Source organism: Pseudonaja textilis, chromosome 2, assembly GCF_049901715.1.
Source record: "Pseudonaja textilis isolate UNSWEBS1 chromosome 2, rPseTex1.2, whole genome shotgun sequence".
NCBI lineage: Eukaryota > Metazoa > Chordata > Lepidosauria > Squamata > Elapidae > Pseudonaja > Pseudonaja textilis.
The window spans coordinates 78,247,813-78,261,567 of record NC_141991.1 but is presented as its reverse complement, the minus strand read 5'-3'; the positions used below and the strand labels follow the sequence as shown (position 1 = coordinate 78,261,567).

General features: G+C 41.5%; 1 non-coding gene across 1 annotated transcript; it reads left to right on the top strand.

Moving 5' to 3' along the window:
• Positions 1-4,340: 4,340 nt before the first annotated feature.
• LOC113433876 (U6 spliceosomal RNA) lies at positions 4,341-4,446 on the top strand. Its single transcript, XR_003373725.1, has one exon. It is a non-coding gene; the product is annotated as a U6 spliceosomal RNA (small nuclear RNA).
• Positions 4,447-13,755: the final 9,309 nt, after the last annotated feature.

Sequence of the window (13,755 nt, the reverse complement as noted above, 5' to 3'; positions counted from 1 at the left end):
CCAGGACTGAAAATGATCATCTCCCCTTAAATTTCATTTGAAAAGTTAGACAAGGCCTAAGTAGGAACCAAGTTGAAACCCATTTAAAATATCTGACGCAAGGTAGCCCTAATGAGATCAGAGGGAATGACCCTCTCGAAGGTAGGATAGTCCAATGCTTTCACTTGGAGGAAGGAATTGCATACTTTTCAATCTTCTGTAATATAGGGGCATGCTCAGACCTGACTGTCCTACAAGGTAATACAATACTTAATGTATATCATAATCTCATAGTAAGTTCCAATCTTTTGTAATGAAGGCGAATACCAATCCAATCAGGAGGGGATAGCACTCTAAGAAATTGTTTGATAAACAGCATTATTTGAATCCTTGCTTTCTTACTCAAGACCAACTCACCAGATCCACTCAAATTTTAAAGGAACATAAATATAAGGCCCTCATCAGAAAGAAAACAGTTCAAGATTACAGAGGAAAAAAATGGTCATAGATAATTGAAGCCACAGTCCAAAATTCACTCCCTATTTTGGCATACCATAACAACATCATACAACTCCATTATGGTATCTCTCAAGTACCTGGGTGCACCACTTCCAAGCCCATTACATGCTACCCCCTATGTGATGAATATACCATTATCCTCACTGTCAGCTGAGAGTTGAAGAAGCTTCTTGGATGAGAAGTGAAATGTCTTCAAAGAAAAACCAGAAAGTCCAGTTCCTTTGGGACAACCATGACCTGGAAGACTCAGAATCTCCATAGATATTATCCCCACTGCCACTGTAGCTTCCAATCAAACGCAAGGAAGTACAAAAACTCATTAACTCATCAGCTCAAGTATGGTAAAGCCCCCAGAGATTGACTGTATGCCCCATGAGCTAATTAAATCTAATACAGATTTGTAGGCCCCTATATTGCCTCTTTATTTTCACACCTTAACCAGACAGCCAAGATTCCAGAGGATTGAGGGGAAGCTACAGTATAATTGACCCATTATGTTAAAAGGGATGATCTGGCTAAATATAGGCCAATTAGTCCCTATTGAACATCATTAGCATATGCCACATATTTATTTATCAGACTCCTATCTTGGATAATAGAGGCCAGAATAAATTGACCCAGAGCAAGCAAGATTTCAAACAGGATGTTCTATACACCATTGCCTAGTGCTTCAGCATCTGGCAGATAAATATACAAACCACTGACTTGAATTTATATGCAGCTTTTATTGATTTTGAGGCAACTTTTGATAATATCTCAACAATAAGCTGATCCTCTACAGACGAAGATTCCTGTTAAAATTGAGTTGTGGTAATTGGAAGGGAAGTGATTTTATTCAATCCATAAAACACAAATGTAAAACAAGGATGTATTCTACCATTGCTTTTTAACACACACACATATATATATATATATATACAGAAGCCTGATGATGGCAGATGAGATTCTGCCGAAACATTGCTACAACTTTAAAAGCACAACTACAATGATGTGGGAAAATACCCGAACGAAGCTGAATGCCATACATTTTATATAATTTAGATCCAATTTAGATCTAATTTAGATCCAAGGATGTTTCTGGAGAGTTTTGATCTGATCATCCTTGGATCTAAATTAGCCCATACACATCTCCCAATTTTACTTTGTTCTCCAGATGAGCTGTTCAGAGCATCCATTGTTTGTTTGGGATGATGCTTCTGTCGCTTGTCTAATAGGCTGGGCTTTAATTGAGAGGACGCTCCTCCTCCACGGGACTCCTCCCTAGTGTCCCCAGTTTTTGCTCAGCCTTCATGGATATAGGCAGCTTAATTTCCTTTCCCTTGGCCGGAATAGCAAAGGCTTCATAAGGAGACAACAAACATGTTTGCTTTTAAACTCTAAACAATTCCTTTAAGGCTTTTAGTTTCAATGAGTCAAGCAGCTCCCTATGGCATATAACTCAAGCCGAGGGAGCTCACTGTAGCTTCAGATAATGATCTCTCGCCTCCAGGACGATCAGAGACGATAACGCCTCTGCTGCATGGCTAACAACTCACATTTCTTAGCCTATACCATTACGATCTTTTCAAGCTGAGCCACTACGATTGCCGCTGCCTGCGCCTGACGGGAGAGGCTCCATTTTAAAAGAGTCTGAGGCTTCTTTCTCTCCCTGAGAACACTGTCTGGGGTGCGGGCATCAGCACCCATCTGCCCCACCACACCTTTTTATTCAAGGGGAAACTCTGCAGTATCAACTCCCCACAAGGTATGGAAGTGCTGCTGAGCCGATTTAACTCATTATGCGCTTAAAGAGATAATGGCTGGTGCCATTGCATGTGGTAGTGATCTGCATTTTATTTCTGGAACTGTGAGAGGCTTTTTTTCCCCCAAGCAGGGGTCTCCTTCCTGGAACCCGGGGAAAATCACCCTAATACATATGTGTGTGTGTATATATATAGATAGATATTCAGATATAATTATTCTATTTTGGACCCTTATTCATTAAGGAGGAAACTGATGGCTTACACCCTCACAGAATTAAACAGCAGCACCACAGAGAGCACCAAGGCCGGTGTCCGCCTGTTCAGGAAGCTGTCGCAGGCCTACATCTTATTTCAACAATTCCTCCTTTCTAGGCCTATGAGGTGTTCCAAATTTGGCTAATTCAGAAATAATAATATTAATAACAAAGTAATAATAACAATAATAACAGGAACAAGAATAACAATTCAATATTCTTACATAAGATTATACAAAACTGGGGAGCATTGTTTTAGGATTCCCTGGCCATTGCTGGTTCAGGCCCCTGGGTGTGCCAACCGCCCAACATTTCAGCCTCATCAACAGTAAAATTTAATAAGCGGTCACAATGGCAAGCAGCAGTAGCTCAAGAGTCATGTCAAATTCTCAAAACAAATTGAAGCATTCTAAGGGTTCCTCCTAAGCAGCAGAAAAAGATACTAACAAGCACCATAAGATACTAGAAAAGCACATGAAGAAGTTCATGTGGGAGGATGAAGAAAATTCTCAAACCTCATCTCCTCCAGGCCTACTTTGGCTCCAATCCCCCTCTGCAACCACGCCTGGATCTGTCTGTGTAATCCAGATGCAGAGCAACTGCACAAGATCAGGTAGCCCATCTAGATCAGTACAAGTGACACGAAGTACTTCTGTGGCCACATTGTTCCAACAGCAGGCAGATTCTGTCAAGATGATGACTTACCGGAAAAGATCCCCGCAAAGATGAGACTGTGGATGGAATTAACAATACACCAATGTATCTCTGCGGAGGTGCAGCTTACTGCTCTGGCCAACAACAGAGTGCTCCTTCTGATTGGAATTCCCTATAACTCCGGTCACTAAGCAGGACAGAGCACCCTTACCCTCAGGTATCTCTCCACAGGAGATTCTGTAGTTTCAGATATACTCCCGCAAGATATATAGAAGAAGCAAGGACTATTGATCGGGTGGGAGCCAGAGGACTCAGAGTTCTCCCGCTCAAATTCTCAAATTCTAGTTAGATTCGCATCGGCTCACAATAAGAGGTGATGGTTGATGCTACATCTTGATGACTAAAACAACACCGGCATCATTTTGTTTATACGAATTCCATGGCATTATCTGTTGAGAGGCCACTTCCCCTCACAAGGATCTCTCCGTGAGGGTCCAGGGGACATTTATGCCAATTGCGGACCTCTTTCTGAGGTTGACTATCGGGCTTCATTTTTAAGTTGGCAGCCTTCACAGAATATAGCAGCACAGTAACAGCGAGATCCAAGGCCTGTGTCCGCCTGGGCAGGAAACTGTTGAGGGCCCTTACTGCAGGATCACCCAATTGCAATACAGGTCCTGAAACGTGTTCTCTATTTGGCTTCACAATTTGATTCCATATTCAGTCATCTAATTATGAGTTTGGTAACAGCACAACAATTTATCTGAGTAGATGTGCACAGATATAACAAAAATATTATCAATAATAACATAATATTAATGATATCAATGTTATTATGAATAATAACATAATAACAAATTGAATTTACCAAAAAGGGGGGGGGGAGCAAATATCAAGAGGATTCCCTGCCTCTGTTTACATCAGGCTTCTGGACCAGTCAACAGTCCATTAATATTGCATACACATATAGATATATAGATATAGATATCTCACCTCATGGGCTTTAGGTCAGAATCTTCAAGGGCAACCCAAAATACCCCCAGAGGACAATAAACCAACTCAGAGTAGGTCAAAATGTCCTAGAGAGACCTCTAAGGCAACAAAGGATGCCAAGAGATGCCAAAATGTGTTAGAGGGAGGTTGAACAGAAGTCTCAGTCCTCTTCCCTAGCCAGGCTGGTCCCAGTTCCAGAGTGCTCACTTCAGGAGCACATGTACTAAAATTGGAATGATACAGAGAAGATTAGCATGGCCCCTGAGCAAAGATGACATGCAAATTTGTGAATGTTCCATATTTCACTTTGCCTCCATCCCTGGATCTCTCAACGCCATCCAGGAGAGCCTCAGAGGGACTGGTTCAACCCAGGCCTTCAGCAACACTACTTGTCTGACAGACAGTTGTGGGACCACACCAGAATTCCTCCTCCCAGAGGATATCCTTGACAAATTGAAGGCCTGGAGGGACATGGCGACTTTAAGAGGCATTGCGGCCAGGGTACAGTAGAAGTTGATGGCTAGGCAGCCTCCACAATCTGACCTCGATTCTCACTCGATTTAGCTACTATGCAGAACGGACCTTTATTACCAGCAAATACCTCCTTCAGGGGAGTATTATATAATCCAGTTACACATTTACATGATGCACAGGATTAGGGAGAACTAGAGACCAGATGGAACAGGTTGAGGAAGGGTCTACTCATGACAGTGACCAAAATCAATCAGAGGCGGATCCCCTAAAAAGGGGGGGGCATGTCAGACATTGAAGGCATTAAGCCAGACCACCGACTTTCAGGTCTGTTTCACCCTCAGATTTTTTTCAAGTCTCTGTTGTTTAAAAAAAAAAAAAAACTACTGCCTGCCTGCCTTGATATTTCATTCCCCCTCAGCCCAATAATCGTTACTGTAAGGCGGGTCAGACCATTTAATCTTCTCCCAACCAATAATGTAAGAGGAAGTTATAACTGTCCCACAGAGGTTCTTGGACCTCGTCCAGAAACAAGGGGTCTCTTCAGTGGCGAACACCCCTCTTACAGGATATGATAGAAAAATTTTAATTTGGTTTTCTGATTCTGCTAAATTTCTCATCACCAGGATAGTAGATAAAACAATAATGGCAATTATCATCATCCTCTGCAATTCCAACAGAAGCAGAAGAGGCTCTCAAGTTAAAGGATATACAGGGTCAAGTTGTCTCCATGTAGGGCATGTCGATCTGATGTGGGGGCCATAAGAGCGGAGTCAGCCGCATCCCTTTTTTTTACTAGATCGTCTCTCAGGTAGCTCCGCCATCTGAGGGAGATTATCTCAAATTCCAACATCAGGGCTCATAAGGACGCCGCAAAACTCTATTAAATTATCTGCTCAAGCCAGGGCATCTCAGGTTACTCCTCGCCTACTGCTATGGCTCAGACATTGGCAAGCAGATATCACACAACTAATGGAAGCTTGCTTCCTCCCCAATATAGGGAGATAGTTTGGTTGGTGGTGCCCCTGACCTATCTCTGATAGAGACTAGAAGCAGAAAATAAGTTCCTCTCTTTTCATAGACCACAAAATAGTCCTTCCCAGCTTTTTGAAGAGTTCTTTCATTCCCTCTACCAGGGACTTTTTCTCTCCAGACTCCAGGACCGTCTGGACGCATGAATCACCAACAGTCGGCTAGTTTCCGATCTGGAGATAGATATTGAAGGGGAGGGCAGACCAAAAGAATCTCTTGAGGAACATGAAATAGAGGTCTCCGAGGCACAACATAGGCCTCACGACTGTGCCCCTATTGGTGGAAGGCTCAAGCCTTTCACGGACAGATGCCTCTACCTCTCTTTCCTGGGTTAGAGATATCAGAAGATTAGGCCTGGCTATAGAATTTCCATCCTCTCCCCGGAACCTTTGCATTACTTGCCCTCTCTCTGGGGATCCTGTTAAAGGGAGCATGATGGAGACAGCTATTGTTCATTTATTGGAGATCCAGGCAACCGACCTGTGGCACCGGATCGGCAGGGGCAATTTTAGTTTTAAAATGACTTAATTGGTCCCTAGTTTATAGGAGGCTTAAGATGAGTATACTGAACTCCATACTTCTGAGCTTTAGAAGGAGCGACTTTCTACCCTCCATTGACTTAATGGAGGCCCATCCCCACATTCCAATTAGATCCTCACATAGCAAACCTCTTAGTTTTTGTTATAATACTCAACATTTTGAATATGTTGCACTGTCCTTCGGGTTGTCATCTGCCCAAGGTTCTTACAAAGGTTCTGATGGCTCTGGCTGTTCATCTCAGGGGAACACCTGTTAGACAGCAGTGTTATTTAAATGACATTTCATTATTATCTTGTTCATATAAACAGGCAAAGGGAGGCCTTAGCATCGGTCATCGCCAGGAGAGACTTGCAGTCCATTTTTCATCACCCATGCATATGCAAGTTTCTTGCGTGGGGCTACAATCTTACAGCCTCCTGTAGTGCATTGATATCACACGTGGGACTTCAACAAGGTCCCTACCACACTCAAGAAAACTCCCTTTGAGCCCATGTAGACCATGAGTCTCCATTCCTAACATACAAGGTGGTTCTCTTGGTTGCCATTACATTGGCCAGTTACATCTTGGATCTAGTAGCCTTGTCAGTTAGACAGGAGCTCTGTATTTTTCACACAGACAGAGTGGTCCTTAGTCCAGATCCATCTTTCACCCATAGATAAATTTGGGTTTCCACAGACCATAGGAACTGATACTCATGTACGTTTGTCTGAAACCGACATAAAATCTGGCACGACAATGCCACAGTCTAGATGTAAGGTGAGCTTTCTCTATATATTTCAACCACACGATGTGTGTTAGGAAACGGAGGTTCTCTTCGTTTCTTTTCAACCACCCACCATTGGGTGCAAGACCTCTTCCTCAATGACCAGTAAGTGGCTGAGAGCACAATTCCCAAGTCCTATGAGACAGTCTCTTCCTGTACCCAGGGGCATCACCACTCATTCGACCTGGAGTGCTGCGATGTTGACAACATGGGTCACAAGCGCCAATAGAGGAAATTTACAAGGTGACAACATGGGCCTCACCATCGCCTTTTATTTAAAAACTATTAGAAAGATGTCTTCGCCTCTACGGAGGCTGCCTTTGACAGGAGAGTGTTACAAAGGGTCCATAGGGACCAAGAAAAAGGGGAATCCAAGCCAGACGGAAGACCTCCCGTAAGACACGCCAAGCTTTGGTATGTCCCAAATAATGGATGCTCTGAACAGTTCATCTGGAGAAGGAGCGTTGGTACTTACCTGACACGCCCTTTCTCTGTGAGCTGTGAAGAGCATCCATCCACACCCTTATTTGTTTGGTGGGATGCTATTCCGGCCAAGTATTAGAAAGGGTGAAGGAGAAGAAATATTTCATACTTCAACTTCGCCAAAACTGGGGACGCTAGGGAGGAGTCCCATGGAGGAGGAGGAGGGTCCTCTCAATTAAAGCCCAGCCTATCAAACAAGCGACAGAAGTATCATCCCAAACAAACAATGGATGCTCTTCACAGCTCACAGAGAAAGGGTGTGTCAGGTAAGTACCAACGCCCCTTCTGATGATTTATCTCTTGCTCCTTGTCTTTTGTAGGCATAAAGCAGGCACTGAGAACCCTGACATCCTACTCTAATGAGGAACAATTAATAATCAATTATGATAAAGCTAAAGTTTTAGTTTTTTTCAAACAAAAGGCAAAAGCAGAAGTAGACAATTGATTCCCCTGAATCAGAGCAGGTCAAATGTTTTAAATACTTGGGAATAGTATTTCAGGCCTCTAGGAAATTAACAGCCTAGGTAAATTATGCCTCTTCTATTGGCCAAAAGAGCACACAAGCAATAATTAAATTTCATAGGCAACAGGGGGCAAATTAGATCCCAGCAGCAGTTAAATTGTTTATGACTAAAGCAGTTGCCAACCTATTATATGGGATACAATAGCACCCATACATACCTTATGGTATACCCCTGGGGGCCTCTGAAGCCATTCAATCAAATTTCCTTAGGACTTTGTTCGGTACCCAAAAATGCATTCCCAATGCAATATTGAGGCTTGAAGCCACTGTGGCAAGTATTAAGGCTCAGGCCTAGACTAGGATTCTATTCTCAGGATTCAGAGTCATGTTTGACCTTTCAGGCCTGATGCCTCTGCTGCTGTCAAGATTTAATAATTTGAATCTATTATTGGCACCGCATCTGTATAGCCAAACTTTGCAGTCTTTGTCTTTTTCCTGAATATTTGGCCTATTAACCCTGGAGAAACCAAATCAATAGTAAAAGAGAAAATATGAGGACTTTGTCAAAATGACATCACCACTGCCACTGAATGCTATTGACAAACGTTATACATATATCCTCTACTACAAGGTATCTACACAATCTATTCTAAACTATTATAGATGGGCCTTTTCCAGAATTCGTTTTGATGCCCTCCCATTAATTTTATTGGGGGGAGGAGATTTCATAAGCTTATTTGCAGAGAGTTTACTTTTGTTGATAGAGAGAAGTAGAAATTCTTGCTCCTATCCTCAAGATGTTCTCTGATCACCCCTATCATTTCCAGATACAATGCCTACACTGATAAATTTTATGTTTACCATTTTTAAGGGATGCTAAGTCCATACTCACACTGCAGGTGGGCAAATATCTTTACCAAGTTATATAACTGCACAAAGTTTTATTTACATATGATGTTATTGTTCTACTTTTTCCCTTTCCCAATAATACTGAATTGTATGTCAACCTTTCTTTTTACCATAAAAACTTACCAAAGACCCTTACAAAGATATTTGATTTTATTATGAGAGAAAAAACAAGTTGTAGCAACAAAAAGAGAATAAAGAATGGCTAAGATGTTTTAAAGGCAGAAAAAATGCACAGCAATTTTCATAAAAATAAACAAGTTGCTTGAGAAATAGCTGTAAAGCTGAAAAGTCATAAACAAGGTATTCCCAGCAGAATGACTGGAATTAAAAATAAATTTGAGGAAATTATTTGGAATGGAACTTACATGAGGGAACACTGTAAGAGTTGTTTTAGAGATTATACAGCAATGAAAGGGATTCAAAGTGGAATTGTGCCAAGAAACATGTTTCTGCCAAAAAAAAATAAAAGTGAGAAACAAAGAACTCATAAATTTTCAAAAATAGTAAGGCTACAGGTGAAAATGATGTAATTGGCAAAATATTTAAATATAAATATGGCTTGCTAATAAATGGCTACATCTCTTGCTTAACATCAGGGTGAAGATGGCATATCTGCTACCTCACAATTGGAAGAATTAGATTATTGTTCCCCTCTATAAAGGAAAACATAGCAAGAGTGAACGCAAAAATTCCAGGATCATTCATTTCTTATGTCTGCTTGGGAAGGTGCTTGGGGAGATTCGGATTGATGGCCTGTAAGAGAGAAAATGGAGAAGGGCGGGCATAGTTTTGCTTTTGGCATGTCATTGAGACATATATTAAAGAGGAGGTGGTTTCAATGCCACAGTCACGCCTGTCACTATGGCTGTTCTGAGTACCCTGGAGATGCCCCTGGTTAGGAGAAATAAATATTTGTCAACAGAGGAAAAAAGGTGGCACTTCTGTTGCAAAGAAAGGAAAAGTAACTGTGAATAAGTAAAAATGGAGTACTTGAGAAATGTGTGCGATGAAACAATAAGAGTGTCGAGAATAAAAGCATGCTGGAAGAAAAGTGGATTGAATCTTAATGTGTGTGACTAGTCCCTGAGAAATACAGTATGTTGATAATATAAAGTTTTTTACACAATTACAATATTTATAATACATCTGTATTTATATAATTATGTTTTGAAGTGCAAAACCAAAGATATGAGTCAGTCAAAACATGATGGTTGGCCAGAAAATGATGGTTGGATGGAGTTGAGATCCTTAAGTGTTTAAAGAAGGAATGATTGTGTATGAATTGGCATGTGAACATTGTAGAACAAAGAATGGCTACTAAAGTAAAAAGCCACGGAGCTGCAGAGTGAAGTGTGTGGGTGTGAATAAGATCTCACATTGCTTCCTTTATTCTATTGCAGACCTTTCATCTCTTTGGTTTGCTATTTTTTACATCCTTTCTGTGCTTTGCATAATGTGGCTTAACCTGGCAGAAACTCGTCTGTCAAACACATAAACAATATACAAAAAGAAATGGAATAAAACCTCTAAGAAAAAAACTTCCTGCTGATTTCATATCCAAAATAAATAGCTGTAAACTACAAACTGTTGCCAGTGTTGGTCTGAAGCCAAAGAAAATAATAATCAAATAGCATTCTTTCATTCTGGAGATGAAATAGTGGACATTTTTACCAGGAATAAAGACTATAAGAATGCCATTTAAAGATGAATATTTTACTTTTCAGGGATAAATGGCCACCTAGTGGCAGTTATATAGTTTCCACTCAAATGGGTCCATACTTGTGAATTAGAATCTGCCAGATTCATGACCGTTACCTCAAATCATAAGCAAGTCATCTGGGCTTGATTGTCTCAGCATTTAGGAAATATGCCACCCTGTTGATAAACATGGTTCATGGGATATCATTTTCCTGCTGTGGAGAAAATCTTAATCATGCTTTTTTGTCTGTAGAAGAGAAGACTGGATAAACTGCTTATAGAGATAGTCCACAACTTACAACCACAATCGGGGCTGGAATTTTGGTTGTTAAAGAATGTGGTTGTAAATGACTACAATCACTTAGCGACCGCAATCTGCTGCTATCATTAAGTGAATTTTGCCAGTCATTAGCTGAGGACGCAAGCCAAGCCAAGCCATTCCGGGCTTGATCCCTCCCAGCCCTAAGCCTCAGGAAGATAAGGGAGGGATTACTTCTAACTTCTCCTGCCTATCTCCTCCACATTGCTTTTGACTTTTTGGCGGCCCTGCACCCTGCCTTGAGGGGTGCCAAGCAGTCCCATAATCATCTGACTCTGGGGCTGATTGCCCTGCCCTGGGAAGCTGCAGCCCACCCCCCAGCCCAATCCCACTCACCCTGTATGCCACCCTGCCACCCTGGTGACCTTCACTGCCATCTTCTTCCTCTTGATGGTGACAAGGTGCGCCCAGTCTGGCTGCTGGACCTTTGAGGCTGGCTTTGTGTGGCAAACAAGGGGAAGGGATCACAAAGCAACTTAAAGGAACCGCAGCATGCCAAAGTGCCCCTTTGTGCCACACTCTTGGGCCAAATGGCTGGCTTTGCGTTGTGAAAAATGGGGAAAGAAGTAAAGCCTCCTTGAACTGGAATGCACCAAAATAGGTCTTTCGCTTTGCATGCACTTCTGGGCCATATGGGAGTGGTTTTGCACTGCAAAAAAAAGGGTGAAAAGGGGGGTATTTGTTGCCAAGGGGTGTTTGTTTACAAACAGCTCCTAAGTGGAGCTGGGGCTCACTTTGCACTGCAAAAAAAAGGGTGGGGGGAGATTAATGTTGGCTTTTCCCCACTTTTCTTCATAGCCCCAAATCATCCTCATCAGGCTCAGAAAGGCTTTGGTGCATTCCAACTCATGGAGGATCTGTTTTGTGCTTTTCCCTCTTTTTTGTAACACAAAGCTGGCCCCTAAAACCAGAAGTGCAGCACAAAGGGACAGTTTGGTGTGCTTTGTGCTTTTCCTGCTCCTTTTTTTACAATGCAAAACCAGTGCAATGCATTTGCCACACTGTGGCCTATTTAAACTGCCTGGTGGGGGGTTTTGCTTTATTTTTTCGCCTCACGAAGCCAGCCCCTGTGCAGTCCAACAGCCAGACAAACACACATTATCAACAGAAGCAAGAAGACAATAACAAAGGTTCAGCTGGGGTAATGGAAGACGGGGTAGCAGGAGGCCAAAAGGGCAGAGATGGGGCAGGATATAGCTGGGCGATGGGAATTAAGAGTGCCCCCACAGTTGAAATGTGGCAGGCTGCCAACTGCCCAAATTATGATCACCTGATCATGCAGGCACTGCAATGCCTATAACTTTGGGCATGGATTATAAATCCATTCATTCAGTGCTGTTCTAAGTTTAAATGGTTGCTAAACAAATAAGTTAGGGACTACCTGTAAATGCTGCATTATTATGACCATACCACTATTTTAACTGAAAATCGTATGGAAACTAGACATCTATAATTATCCAGTTTTTCACCATCCATCACAATTCAAGGACAAAAAGAAATCCAACATTTGGAAGAAAAACAAACAAAACAGAACAAAACTTTGTCAAGAGATATAAAGCCACTCCAGAACAGTACAGTGGTAAAGTACTGGACTACAAATAAGGGAGTTTTAAGCCTCTATTCACTATATAGTTCATTTGGTGAACCCAGCCTATCAATAAGTTTTTACGAATATGAAATGATCCCCAAGAGATGCTTAGGAGAAAGAATTATGTGTTTGGAAGAACTGGGTAAATATTTTAAGAGAATGTAATCAAGAGTTCCTACTGAAAATCTCCTCAGAAACTCTCCCAAGGACAGTTACTTCAGGTTTTGAGACTTAGCCTTCCATCCTTCCAAGATTGGTAAAATGAGGCCCCACATTGTTGGGGGCAATATGCTGATTCTGTCAATCGCTTAGAGAGGGCTGTAAAGCACTATGAAACAGTATATAAGTCTAAGTGCTATCGTTATTTGGGAACTCATCAAATATAAGTCCCTGGCACATAGTACCCACAACAATGTCAGTGGTGGGATTCTTTTTTTTTTTTACTACCAATTCTGTGGGTGTGGCAGGGAAAGAATACTGTAAAATCTCCAGTCAGAGGTGGTATTTGCCAGTTTTCTGAACTACTCCAAAATTCCATTACCAGTTCTCTTCTCTTGCTGCTCTGGAAGCATTTTAGACCAATTGAAGCTTCCAGATACTCTTCATGTAGAATACATTACAGCAGTCCAATTGGGAGGTGAGTAGGACATGAGGGATTGTGAACATAGCCCCTGATCTAAAAACAAGTAGCTGGGACATGATACACATTTACTACAAACTTATAGATAATTCTCCTCAAACAGGTCCACAAAAAGACAATACCATTAAAAAAATCCTAGCTTCTAACTTCAATAAACATTTTAGTGCCAAAAACAGTAAGTCTATCAACCTGTATTATTCACACTGTTATACTTCTCTCTTCATACTCAGATAAGTCCAGGGAATTGGAGGAATAGTTGTCATGTTTATAATAGGAGGTTCTGCTATTTTTGGTATAGGTGCTCTCTTGTGTTAGTCTGCTGTTATGGTTTACTAACCTAGGAGTTTCCAGGAAAACAAGCAAACCAACCAGCCGGTTTTGGAAAGGAAATGTTAAAATAAACATTAAAGTAGGTGAACATGATTGGGTCTCATCAAGTTACTAAATATGAGTGTTAATTAATTTGCCCTCACCATATCCTACAAGGAGCGGCAAAGAATATTTTATGTCATGCTTGATTAAATGCTTGCTTGATAGCAATATGATCCCTAAATGTGGAAAAGATGCTGCTGTACTTGTGCATAAATGTGCCTAATTTGATGAGTCTGTATTTAAGATTTAGTCCTCCCCAGCTAATCCATTCAGAGCAACCATGCTGGGCACTAAAATAGCATCTTTCTCTTGGATGTCCATATAGGGCTGTAAAA